Here is a 13,929-nt window from a genome sequence, read left to right as displayed (position 1 = left end):
GCTACCTTTTGCTGAGAAAGAAAAATAAGACCACATGTCTGCATATATCTCCTGATATATGCAGAAGAAACCATATCTATCGCTCTGATTTTAAACCTTGCTAATGTTTGCTATAGTCGTAAGTAACATTCAGTCAAGAACAATGGATAGGGTACCCTAAAATTGAATACAAACGGAAAGCCAAACCCAACCATATTTCAAATGATTAAGAAAACGACAGAGATGAAAACAAAAAACAAACTCAATTAATTTCTAAACACAATACTGTCACTACAGACTCAGTCTAAAGACAAGAAGAAATTCAGACCAAGCTTTGTAGGTTTGCCATTTGCGGTGGTGGGTATAGCAATTCTAGAACTGTCTTGTGTGTTCAGAAGACAAACTAGATAAGAAATACAGGGATTCTGTCAGAAGTTGGGGAGGTGGTGCAGATGTGGTCTGGTGGACGCAAGGAGGAATCCGCAATGTTAGGGTGGGGCTAGAAGTGACAGCGTGAACTCATGGTGCTATTCATTATACTTCTTTCTAGCACCCAGATGACACCCTGGTGAAAATGAGCACACCTAGCTCCTAGACTTGGTGTTGAAGAAACATTCTGCTCTATTTTTTTTTTTTTTTATTTTTTTAACGTTTATTTATTTTTGAGACAAAGAGAGACACGGCATGAACGGGGGAGGGGCAGAGAGAGAGGGAGACACAGAATCCGAAGCAGGCTCCAGGCTCTGAGCCATTAGCCCAGAGCCCGACGTGGGGCTCGAACTCGCGGACCGCAAGATCGCGACCTGAGCCGAAGTCGGACGCTTAACCGACTGAGCCACCCAGGCGCCCGAAACATTCTGCTCTAAAGGAACCCCGGAGAAGTGGTGGAATCCAGGGCTAGGGCAGTGAAAGTGTAAGCTGGATTTGGAGCAGATTGTAGTGGCAGAGAGCAAGGAAGTGCTCAAAAAGGATGGGGACATGATGGAGGACGCGGGAGCCAGGCTGACAGCATCAGTATAAGCAATGACAGTAACGGATTATAACTTCCTGAATAAAGCAAAAACCTGCAAGCCCATATCGCAACAAATGAGACCGGGAACCAACAATTCTTCCTTGCAGTAGAATGTCAACCAATAAATGGAGAACAAGAGAAGGAGTTTAAAGACCATTATCCTGCTATCACAGTAGTAATAATTGACTCAGGCAAGAATTGCCAATAGGTGCTAGAAAATGGTTGGGGGAGAGGTCCCAGGGAGATGTTTACTTAGCCTCAGAGTTTCTCCCATTGGCTCCTTTATCATTGGCACAGGCGAGAACACCTGGCAGGCATCACCTTTGCCTGGAGTGTTCTGGGCCTTTGGAAAGGGACTTGGTGTCACTCATAATGTGTGGCCATGAACATCTGACCTGGAAGAAATGGTCAGACATACCAAGCAAGGGACATGCTGCAGAACAGGTGGCCTGTGCTCACAGATGCTAAGGTCAGGGACACAGTAGCCAAGGGGTCACTCCAAACGCCTGACAGCAAAATTCAGGGCATGGTCCTGGACGGGAGAAAATAGCTAGAGAGAATATTATTGGTACAACTAGCGGAATTTGAATATGAACTATGTATCCATAACAGTGTTGCATCAATGTTAAATTTCCTGAATCAAATACTTAACAAAACCACAATGAGATATCACCTCACACCTGTTAGACTGCTGCTACCAAAAAATACTAGAAATAACAAGTGTTGCTGAGGATGTGAGGAAGAGGGAACCCTTCTGCACTGTTGGTGAGAATGTAAATTGGTTCAGCTTTATGGAAAACAGCATGGAGGGTTCTCAAAAAATTAAAATAGAACTACCATAGGATCCAACAAGCCCACTTTTGGGTATTTATCTGAAGAAAATGAAAACACTAACTTGAAGAGTTATCTACACCATTATGTTCATTGCAGTGCTATTTACAATATCCAAGGTATGGAAGCCAACTAAATGTTCATCAATGGATGAATGGATTACAAAAATTATTGTATATGTACACAATGGAATATTATTCAGGCACAAGAAGGAAGGAAATCCTGCCATTTGAGACAACATGGATGGAGCTTGAGGGCATTATGCAAAGTGAAATAAGTCAGGCAGGGAAAGAAAGATTCCGTATGATCTCTCTAATATGTGGAAGCTAAAACAAAAAAATAATGAACTCATAGATACAGAGAACAGATGCATGGATATCCAGAAGCAGAGGGGAAGGGAGGGCAGTGGGTGAAACGGGGGTTGGGGGTGGGGGAGAATACTTGAGCTGAGTGTTCTTGCTCTTAAGTGAAACACACCTCAGTTTTAGGGCTGAAAAACCAGACTTCCCAAGTGCCCAGGAATAATACTCATCAGCAGTGTGATGGGGCCATGCATATTTATACAGAAAGTGAGAAAGGAAATGAGACAAAACAGAAACAGGTGGTAAATGAGGTAAAGCGTTAAGGAGCTCGCTGTACTTTCTTTTTCTGTAAGTTCCAGCACACCCCAGAAGGAGCCTGTGCCCACTGGGGCTGTCTGGCCACTAAGAGGGGAGGCTGTGGCCCTGATCGGCCACACCATTTGAGGTCCTTTGCGGGAGACAGCCAGCCCTCTGCTGGCGCAGATCAAGAAGAAGCTGACTTGACCATACAGGACATCAGGCTCAGGGAGGGACCAGGGGTGAGACCCTCTGGCCAGCACTCAGTTCCATGCTGTCTTGCAGAGGCCTCCCTGCCCCAGGCACCCGTCCCCTCCCAAGCAGCACGATCAGGTTCCCACCCTGACCCATGAAGACTCAGCACCTTGGGCTCTAAACATTGCACTTAATTAAGGACCAGGCTGTGGTTTGGCCTTGACGGGACAGCACTGACTGAAACAAGCTTCCAAGCACATGTGATGGGCTGTGCTCAGTTGGAAATGTTGTTTAAGTGGGAACAGGGCAAGGGGTGTCACATCAGAATCTGAGCCTTATCTGCACCATCACCTCCTGCGTCTGCAGAAGCCAGGGTGGGGAGGCATGTGACAGTGGGGTCTGTCCCCTAACCCAGGGAGACAGGACCCCCTCTGACTTCATGTATTGCCATTGTGACCCCTGACCCCTCCCCCACCCATGGAGCAACACTGACCACTCCCAGCACCTGGTGTTTCCTCTTGGTGCAAGTTGGTCCCTGGCTGCCCGTGAGCAGCGGGTGGCCAAAGGAAGAGGAGCTGGCAAAGGAGGGCCACAGGGAACCCAGAGGGCACAGAGACAAAAGCCATTGTGTGGGTCTGGAGACAGACAGTTCTGGTGAGCCAGGAGGGAGGAGGGCCCGGGGCCCCAGGGCTGAGGGCAGGGCTCCCAAGGCCTGATCCAGCACATCCATCCTACCTCTGCCCTTGGGGGCATCGGTTCTGGGGGATATGACATACCATCGAGCACCCTACAACAGCTACAAGTCCCAGGAGGCCAGCAAACCCTGCCTCCAAGCCAGAGAAGGCCGAGGCGCAGCAGACAGAGCACTTGGGAAGGGTTCTGGGTTCAGCACTTGAACCTTGGAAAAGAGGAGGTTGGCGAAGCAGCGTGTGGGCCTGGACTGAGGGGGTCAAGGACCTAAGGCTGTAACATGGCGAGACAGACCAGGGTGGTTCTGGGGTGGGTGGCATGAGCAGACCAAGGATTTAGGGGGAATAACTTGGTTGTGGCAGCAGCTCCCCCTATCGCTGGGAGGCAGGGTGATGCCAGATGGCTGAGGCCGAGGGGCCAGTTAGAGAGAGAGCGGGCTGTGGGGGGAGATAGGGGACAATGAGCCTGGAAGGAGGGCAGGAGGGCAGGGCAGGGATGGATAGGGAGATGCAGAGTGAGGACCCAGCATGAAGCGACCCCAGCAGCTGGATCCACCAAAGTCGGTCCTGCTGTGGTTTCTACACACACTGGCTGCGACCATAAATCAAAAAGCCGACTGCAGACTCAAGGGCGCTGTGGCTGAGACATTCATTCCTCCAATCTCCTGCCAGATGCCAGTCCGCCTAGCAGATTCCTGTGCCCATGCACACAGGCCATGGGGCTCCACAGGCAGGTAGCAGGTAGGAGCACTCTACACAGGGCGTGGCTGTGATTCCAACACCCAGTCGTGGGGAGGGGAGCCTGAGAGGCAGGCTGGTCGCGGCGTGTGCGCTGGGATGCCAAGAGGCACCTTCCAGCCTCCCCAACAGGTTCCTGTGGCGGAAGACCAGCCACCTCCCCAGATGTGTGGAAACACACAGGGCTGTGTTGCAACCCATTTCTTAGCAAGTATGACCCAAGAGGGAGTCTGGCCCAAATGGAGGGCAGAAGATAAATGGGTTCCTTGACGAGGATGTCCTTGTCACAGGAGGAGGGAGATGCACTGCCTCCCCTCTTGTGCAAGGTGATGAGCCTCCGTGGGGCACCCATGTGCCATGCCATTGCTTAGGGCGCTGTAGGCCCCAAAGGGAAGCCGGGCTCCTTGAAGGGAACCTGAAGGAGGAGGAGAGGCAAGTTTTGCAGGAACATGGAGGCCACAGAGAGGAAAGGACAGAGAGAGCAGAGCTCTGAGGGGGCAACGGTGGGGTGGGGACAAAGAGAGAGGAGCAAGAACTGAGCACAAAGGAATACAAACCCATGGCCCTTGCCCCAGAGTGAAGCTGAAACGCTTTAAAAATACAATGTGTGGGGGCGCCTGGGTGGCCCAGTAGGTTGGGCGACCGACTTCAGCTCAGGCCATGATCTCACGGTCTGTGGGTTCGAGCCCCACATTGGGCTCTGTGCTGACGGCTCAGAGCCTGGAGCCTGCTTTGGATTCTGTGTCCCCCTCTCTCTCTTCTCCTTCCCCTCTCGTGTTCTGTCTATCAAAAATAAATAAACATTAAAAAAATTAAAAACAAACAAACAAACACAACACAATGTCTGGGTGCTTCACGAGAGCTCCTGATGGGGTCTCTGAGGGTAGCCTCAGATTCTAATTTTCAAAAACTGCAGATACAAGTTTATTGCTAGGCTTGCAGTTAGGTGAACACCAGCCCCGGAGTCTGCATGCTTGAGATTTGTTCTGATCCGAATGACACATTGTTACCTGTTCTGCACTTAAAAAAACTTTTTTAATGAAACATTTTTTTGACATAATTATAGGTTGGCATTCAGTTGTGAGAATACAGAGAGGCCCCCTTGCACACTTTCTCCAGTTCCTCCCAGTGGTAACATCTTGCAAAACTGCAGCACAACATCAAAGCCCAGATATTGACATTGGTGGTGTCAGGTCACCACAGGCTCCCTCCTGTGGCCCTTTTATACCCACCCACACCTACCCTCCTCCCACCTCCTGACTCCTGGCAACCACTAATCTGCTCTCCATTCTGGTAATTTTGCCATTTCAACAATGTCATATAAATGGAAATGGAATTATCTAGTGTGTGACTTTTCAGGAGTGGACTTTTTCACTAGGCATAATTCTCTGGCGATTCATCTAGGTTGTTGTGCATATAAACAACTCAGTTCTTTTTTCTTCTCTCGGCCTTGTGCACTTTTCTGTGTCCACATTTGGTGTGTTTTCTCAGATGTACATCCAAGTTTTCGCTTTTTGAGCATTTTATTTTTTTAATGTTTATTTATTTTTGAGAGAGAGAGACAGAGTGAGAATGGGGGAGAGGTAGAAAGAGAGGGAGACACAGAATCTGAAGCAGGCTTCAGGCTCTGAGATATCAGCACAGAGCCTGATGTGGGGCTTGAACCCACGAACTGTGAGATCATGACCTGAGCTGAAGTCTGGCGCTTAACTGACTTAGCAACCCAGGTGCCCCCTTCACTTTTTGAGCATTTTAAATGGCATTGTATTTGTTTTAAATTTCAGCATCTATGTATTTACTGCCAGCCTATAGAAAGATAATTAATTTGGGAAGGATGTGTATGCTGGGTGACCTTGCTAAATTCACTTATTAGTTCTCAGAGGGTTTTTTGGTAGATTCCTTAGGATTTTCCCTGAAGACAGTTATGTCATGTGCAAATAGGGGCACTTTTATTTCTTCCTTTCCTATATTAGTGACTTTTATTTCCTTTTCTTGCCTTATTGCACTGGCTAGGACTTCTGGCACTAGATTGAATAAGATTGGTGAGGGCAGACATCCTTGCCTTATTCCTGACCTTGGAGGAAGAACATTTAGTCTTAATGTTACCTGTAGGTATTTGTAGATGCTCTTTACCAAGCTGAGGAAGTTCCCCCTTTATTCTTACTTTTAGAATTTTTATCATTAATAAAAGTTAAATTTTTCCAAATGCTTTTTATGATCATTTGATAGGATCATATGAGTTTTCCTCTCTGCATGTCAATATGGTAGGATACTTTGATTACTTTTTGAATCCTGAACCAGCCTGGTATCCTGGTATCCCGGTATCCCAGGAATAAACCCCACTTGTGCCTTGGCCTCCTCTGGCTGCCTCCCCATTAGCAGACACCTGCGAGGTTCCCAGTCTCTTAGATAACTGGGACAATAGAGAATGACTTCCAGATCTAAGCTAAGAGTGTCTGCCAGGGCCTTGGGGATGGTCCACCCAAGGGGCTCAGTTCTGGACTAGAACAAGGGCTCTGAGGACAGTAGTCTCCTGCAGGCTATACTGCCCCCTGGTGGCAGGGCCTGACTAGAAATGTGCAGGGGCCTTATTAAGGCCTAGGACCTCAGGGCTGTGGGCTGAGACCCCTGGAGCAGGTACTAGAGGTGGAGATGTATACAGGGGAAATGCATATACTTTCTAGAACCCTCCTCCAAGGTTTTGTGATGCATGAGGGATGCCCCACTTGTCTCAGAGATTCATTGTCCAGGTGGCAGGACTCCAGATGGCCCAGATCTCAGAACACAGGGAGTGAGACCCAAGAGTGCCTTGCTGGGCATTCATTCCAGCTGGGGCCCTGAGAGGGGCAGCTCGACATCCAGAGACCAGATGCTTGGGTGTTTTTGAACACGTTCTGGAGGTCAGGACCCCTCTCAGAGAAGGGACCCTCCTTAGCAACCTGTCTCCATCCATCTGGGTCTGGTGATGCTAAGCCTGACGAAGCCCAAGTCCTCCCCAGGGGTCCTCCCTCCCAACACTGCCCAGGAGCCTCTTCAATTTCTGCACCATCCTCCCCTTCGTTCCTCCACCAACCTCCTCGGACCCTGCACAGGGCCTGAAGAAGGCCCAGTCTGGCCACAGCCCAGGATTGCTGAAATGAACCCCTCCCCTCCTCCAGATAACTGGGAGCTTAGGCATAAGTGAGTGTGAAGAGAAAACTCACATAAAAAGCAAATAGGGTTGTCTAATCATCATTGAAGAAAGTTTCCACTCACTGATTTTTTTCCCCCCTGTGGTAAAATATACAAAAGATTTATAATTTTAGCCGTTTTTAAGTGTCCAGTTCAGTGGCATTAAGTTCACTCACACTGTTGTGGAACCATCACCATTACCCATCTCCAGAACTCTCTTCATCTGGCAAAACTGAAACTCTGTCCCTTTTAAACAACGTCCTCCCCTCCTCCTTCCTCTGGCCCCTGGCCCCACCATCCCACTTTCTGTCTCTAGGAATTTGACTACCCCAGTAATTGCATCATACAGTATTGGTCATTCTGCGACTGGCTTATTTCACTTAACACCATATCCTCAAAGTTCATCCACCTGGTAGCATGTTGGGACTTCCTCCGTTTTTAAGGCTGAATAATATTCCATTGTATGGATACATATTTTGCTTATCCATTCTTCTGTCAATGGTCATTTGGATCGTTTCTGCCTTTTGGCTATTGTGAATAATGTTGCTATGAACATGGGTGTACAAGTATCTGTTGGAGTCCTTGCTTTCAATTGCTTTGTACATATACCCGGAAGTAAGATTGCCGGATCAAATGGCAACTTTATGTTTAGCTTTTTAAGGAACCACCATACTGTTCCCCACAGTGACTGCACTGTTTTACATTCCCACTGGCAAAGTACAGGGTCCCAATTTCTCAACATTATCAAAAACCCTCCTCCTCCTTCTTCCTCTTCCTCTTTTTCTCTTTCTTCTCTGTCTCCTCCTCCTTATTACTATAATTGCCATCCTAATGGTTGTGAAGTGGCCTCTTACTAATTTTTACAGACATATAAATTTAAACAATGTTGAGATACTTGGCCTATCCACAATAGAAACCTTTTTAAAATTAGAATACCCAAGGATGGACACTTCTCTCCCATGTGGGTGCAATCTTTTTGGAAAGTGGTTGGTAGCATGCCCAGGAGCCTCCAAAGGCTCGTGTCCTTGACCCTGTAATTTCCAGTTCAGAAAATCTAAGCCCAGAAAATGTGCCCACGTGAACAAAGATACACATGTGCTTGATATTCTATGGAGTGTTATTCATGTGAGCAGAAAGATGGTTATACTAGTCAATAAAATTGGGATGACTGTCCAGCCATTTGGAAAAAAAATAAAGATTTCAGTCATATATCCCACAGAAAATTGAACTGTAGACTGAAGAGCTCTAGGGACATAGCAAAACCGTTAAACTAGTAGAAGAAATGACTGGAACTTCAGGTTTTAACATAGCCAGCTTTATCCTGGCTCCATCCTTAACCCCCATTAAAATGACAGCAAGAGACTGAAAAGAGCAGATTTGGGCCCCAGAGCGTGGGGCAGGGAGGGAACAAAGTAGCACCAAGAGCAAGTGGAGACCTCAGCCCTGGACATAGCGAGGGGGCACCAGGATTTGGAGGAAAGCCTGGGAAAGGTGGGGAGGCTGGGCACCTTTCTGGGAATCGGCTGGTCCTGCCAGACAGCAAGATGGGTTCCTCCCCTGGCAGAGGACAATGTGTTAAACAATGTCAGTGCTCGTGGAGGTATGAGGAGGCCTTACGGAGAACTAGTGTGTGTGTGTGTGTGTGTGTGTGTGTGTGTGTGTGTGTAAAGATCTGTATGAGAAATATACCAAAATATTATGTTATGTCTCTGTGCCTTAACATAATATTAAATTTTTACAGTTTTTTTGTTTTTAAAAAAGTCAAAGTTCCCTGTAATCATTAACATTTATTACTGTTTTCAAAATATTATGTTTTTAATAATATTATATACTATTTTAATAATATTATATATTATTATGTTTTCAAAATATTATGTGTCACTATTTCTTGCTTTAAAGTAAATATTATATTCTCTGACAACACTTTTTGACATCATCATTCTCAAATCAGAACAGAATTATGAATGTGTCTTTTTTTTTTTTTTTCTTAAACTATAATTGGATTGGATTTCCTGGCATCTCCACTGCCTAAAACAAAGACCCATTCCTTCATCTTGTTAAAGCAAGGACACTAGGAATAATTTGATCTGTTTGTCATCCTCTAAATTTAAATTTATTCAAATCTATTGTCAGAGTTCTGTTGTTTACTAAGTTCAGGGTGAAAAGAGAAGAAGGAAAAAACATCCAGTCAAAAGAGAATTTCAGCATGCTTAGGTTAATGATGAATAAACTGTGTTATGTTTCAATCATCGTGTGCCTTTTAGGTTACAAAATACTCATGTTCATGCCCAAAGATTGGCATAACAACTGTCTACAAAAATCTTTTGTGTCTGGGCTTAAGTAGGCTTGTCAATTGCTGATATTTATAAATCAGTTAAGGGGATAAATCAAAGACCTAGAGATTTTCTTCTTTCTGGATAATGACCAAATGAATCACTAGTTGTGCATTGCTTCAGTTGGGGATTCTCTGTTCTGATAAAGTGAGTGATTATAATAGATGAATCTGGGTCACTTAGTCTCACTGTGGATGGGGTTTCTTCTTGTTACTTACACTTACCTCGAGGATCCTGATGTACATGAAGGTCGGGAGTTGAGCCTGTGAAGAGACTTCATAAAAGACTGTCCCAGGAACCTGTGACCAGTGCTGCCACAGAGCAGAGCCAGTGTCACCACCATGATCCTGAACCTGGAGCAGGGGTCCTAGGACCATATGGTCCGTGGGCAGAAGATGGCATGAAGAATGCTCTCACCCCTGCCATGGGCTTCTCTACATGTTTCTGTTTTTTATTTTCTTGACCACTTCCCCTTCTCTGTTGATTCAGGTAATACATCACTAATGAACACTCCTAGTCTTTAGTAATGATATTCCCAGGACCCTGGCCCTTGACAGGCACCAGGTATAGAATGAATTTTTCAAATGCTAACAAAGCTGAACAAACTATATTCAGATCAAAGGGTCATCTAAAAAAGATCCAAATCGGGTCGCCGGGGTGGCTCAGTCGGTTAAGCCTCTGACTTTGGCTCAGGTCATGATTTCACAGTTGGTGAGCCCTGCGTCGGGCTCTGTGCTGACAGCTCAGAGCCTGGAGCCTGCTTCAGATTCTGTGTTTCCCTCTCTCTCTGCCCCTCACCCACTTGCTCTCTCTCTCTCTCTCTAAAATAAATGAACATTAAAAAAAACCCAAAAGTTTGAGAATATTGAGTAATAGCAAGGATGATGAGAAATGGTACTCAGATACATCACTGGTAAGAAGGTAATTAATACAGACATGTCAGAGGGCAATATGGTATTATTAATATGACCAAAATTTTAAATATGCGTCCCTCAGGATCCAGCAATTCTGTTTCTTGACTTCCCCTACAGAAAGAAGACTCATGTGTGTGTTTGTGTGTGTGTGAGAGAGAGAGAGAGAGAGAGAGAGGCAGTGTTGCTTATAAAAGCAAAATCTCTCTGGGTGCAATCTAAACGTTCATGCATAGAGGGAGGCAAATGAAACACAGTGTGTCCATAGGTTGGAACATCATGAAGCAATGAAAAGAATGTGCATCAGCAACATGTCTGGTCATGGAAAGATACTAAGACATATTATCAAGTAGAAAACTGGTAAGCCACAGGATGCCGTGTGTGGCGGGATGCCATTTTTATAAAAAAAAAAATCCAAAACTGTATTGTTATTAAATATGTAAGTATGGAAATTCAGAGAAAAAGGCCTAGAATGCCATGCACCAATCTGATGACAGCAGTCTCACGTCGCGAGGGGCATGGGGTGGTCAGAGTAATCCAAGTAACTGGAAAATGGTGTTGACATTACCTGAGGGAGAGCAAACATAGGAAAACACCCCAGGTTACAGCCTCACCCACAAGGGATGATGCATTCACGGTGCTTAATGACCAGAGTGAAAGTCAGAATCACCCCTGAACTGTCCCAGCCCCTCCTGCCAAGCTCTGCTCCCTGAGGCTCCAAGGGACAGGTCTGGGTGGGCCCTGCCTGTGCCCTGGTATAGCTCATCCCACTCCACTATTCTGACACACCTAGGCCAGCTCCTCTGCTAGAGTTCTGCCACCAACCAACATCACTTTCAAAATCAGATAAGATTTATTTTTAAGAGAAGCCAGAAAAATGTGTCTGTTCCTTTGTCATTTGAGCTGTCCCTTCTCTGGACAGTGTGTGCCAGCAGTCAGACACCTTTATTCCTGAATAATAAAAGCCCAAGTCCAGGTTAGGGCCTCTGATCTGCCCCTACTCCCCAGGAGCTGGAGTGGGTTTCAGAATCCAAATATCCTGAAGGAATCCTCATGTATTTCTTGCTACCAAAGACTCCAAACAGGGCTTTGTCCCCACTGTATCAACAGGAAGCTCATTCATTCATTCAGCAAGAATTTCTGGGTGCCTGCTATGAGTCAGCTGCCTTGACCAGCTCTTTAATGCCTAATGCTTATCACATCAAATCTAAAACTGTCACAAAATGGCACAACAGTTGCCATGATCCCCATTCTAAAGAGGAAGAGAATGAGGGTCAGAGTGGTTAATTGGATTGCTAGAGGGTCCTGAGTCAGGACTTCGCCCTCGGTGCTCCCCCTCTGGACGAGGAGCCAAAGCACTTTCTGCAACCCATGAGATGGGTTAGCACACCCATGAGATGAATACATGCACCAGCAAAGGGCATGACCATTTTTACATTGTGTTGTGGCCGACAGCATCTGAGATGGCTCCATGATTCCCCTCCTGGAAGGCATGGCCAGTGTGATCCCTCATCCTTGAGTAACTGCTTTCTAACCAACAGAATGTGGCAATGTAGAGGATGTCACTCTGGGATTAGATTGCAAAAGACTCAGGACTCTCCCTTTTGCTAGCTTTGATGAAGCAAACTGATGTGTTGGGGAGGCTCATGTGCCAAAGAACTGAGGGTGGCCTCAGTCCAACAGTCCACAGGAACTATGTCCTGCCATCGACCACGTGAGTGAGCTTGGAAGGGGACCCCACCGGTGGAGCTTTCCGATGAGACCACAGCCCCAGCCAACACCTTGACTGCAGCTTCACAAGAGACCTCAAGCAGAGGACCTAGCTGATGCTCAAATTCCTGACTCACAGAAACTGTGGGATCACAAATCTGTGCTATTTTGAGCTGCTAAGTGTGTGATAATTTGTTGTGCAGCAGTTGATAACTAATGCACCTCCATAACTTAGTGATTGCTGATGTACTTCATTTTTGTCTTGCTTGTTCCAGCTAGAGCATGCAGTTAACTGACGAGTGGGGGCATCGATGTCTGGCTGGGAGGGGCAGGGCTACTGGCCCACCCACTTGCCCTGCCTGGATGTGCCATACAGTCTGGTCCTTTTTACCTTCTACCTCGCTTTCATAGATCTGGGGCAAGAGAAAGAAGAAGGAATAACAGTTGGGGAAGGCCAGTTTCCTCAGTTCTATCCATGTTTCAGTCTGAAATCGAAATGAACAAAAATAGACATCCCATTGAGTGACTTTGACTCTTCAGGGAGGAAGGTTGGGGGTGGGACTGGGTTGATTTTAGACTACAGACATGCCAGCAACTTCAGGATGTTCCCACGATACTGGCTGCATTTGTTAAAAATACCTTCAATTCCAAAAATTACAAAGACTGTAACTAATCCTGTTCATTAAAGCCAAGAAAAACACACCGAGTCAAACACAATGTATGGCTGAAAGAGAGGGATTTCCACTAAGAAGGGGAACGTGCAGCTGCCCTATAAGCCTGGCTGGTCCTACATGCCGTGTGCTCTGCCCCTGGACCCAGACGGCAGAGCCCAGCTCCTCCTGAGAAAGCAGGTCCAGCCCCCAGTCTTGGCCACCTCCAGGGGCTTCTCCGAGGCCCCATATCCTCCACCCCACAGACTCCAGCCCACACAGGCTGTTTCTACACCCAGCAGAGTCCTTACCAGGCACCCGGAACACACCAGGCACAGGGATGGGCCCCTTGACCTAGAGAAGAAAGCAAGTCACTACTTTAGAGTGGTTGCTCCTCTGCCCCCACCCTCCCCACCAACATGGGGGAGCAGTCCAGGTGGCTGCAGGATCACAGGCAAAGGAAAACAGAATGTTCCAGGTGACAAGAGCAGACCAGACTGTGGACTTGGCATGACCTTCCACATGAGGTTGTCTCTGCAGCCCATGCAGCCCCAGGGTCAGGTCTGAGCACCGCCTAGCTGTGCCCTCCCTTCCACTGCCCACAGCATCCTCTCCTGACGCTGGCAGGGTCTGCATGGTCAGGGCTCCCTCCCCCTCGGCTCCCCACCCAGCAAGCCTGGGGGGCACTGGCCAGCCACAGCTCCTGAAGGCTCATATCCTGCAGGAAAGGGACAAGGCCTTTCAGAGGGAGAACTTCCTCCTGGGCCTTCCTCATGCTAGCTACCCCCCCACCTCAGGTCAGTCCTCCCTCTGATCTGCAGCAAAGAGTACGCCTGCCGGTGACCTGAAGTGACTGTGCCAGAGAGGCCTGGCGAGGCAGCAAACGGCCGTTGGCACGCACAGGGATGAGTGGGAACGGCCGGCACATCCACATTCTCAGAGGCGGCTCTCTGCAGACTCCATTGGCTCAGCAAGCCTTCTTCTCCCCGACGTGTGAGGACAGCATGCACGGTCTCACTCTGTGCCTGGGACCTACCTTAGCAACCCCACACTGTGAGCCAGTCTCTCTGAGCCTCATATTTACTTTTTAAAAAAGTTTTAATAGACTCTT

At 47.3% G+C, this 13,929-nt stretch overlaps 1 long non-coding RNA gene across 1 annotated transcript; it reads left to right on the top strand.

The window, feature by feature from the left end:
- The first annotated feature begins 2,268 nt into the window (after positions 1 to 2,268).
- LOC123588113 lies at positions 2,269 to 12,868 on the top strand. Its single transcript, XR_006707709.1, has 2 exons — positions 2,269 to 3,270; positions 12,444 to 12,868. It is a non-coding gene; the product is annotated as an uncharacterized LOC123588113 (long non-coding RNA).
- Positions 12,869 to 13,929: the final 1,061 nt, after the last annotated feature.

The sequence above is a fragment of the Leopardus geoffroyi genome, chromosome D3 (assembly GCF_018350155.1).
Source record: "Leopardus geoffroyi isolate Oge1 chromosome D3, O.geoffroyi_Oge1_pat1.0, whole genome shotgun sequence".
NCBI classification, from domain to species: domain Eukaryota; kingdom Metazoa; phylum Chordata; class Mammalia; order Carnivora; family Felidae; genus Leopardus; species Leopardus geoffroyi.
This window is presented reverse-complemented; position numbering and strand designations above follow the sequence as displayed.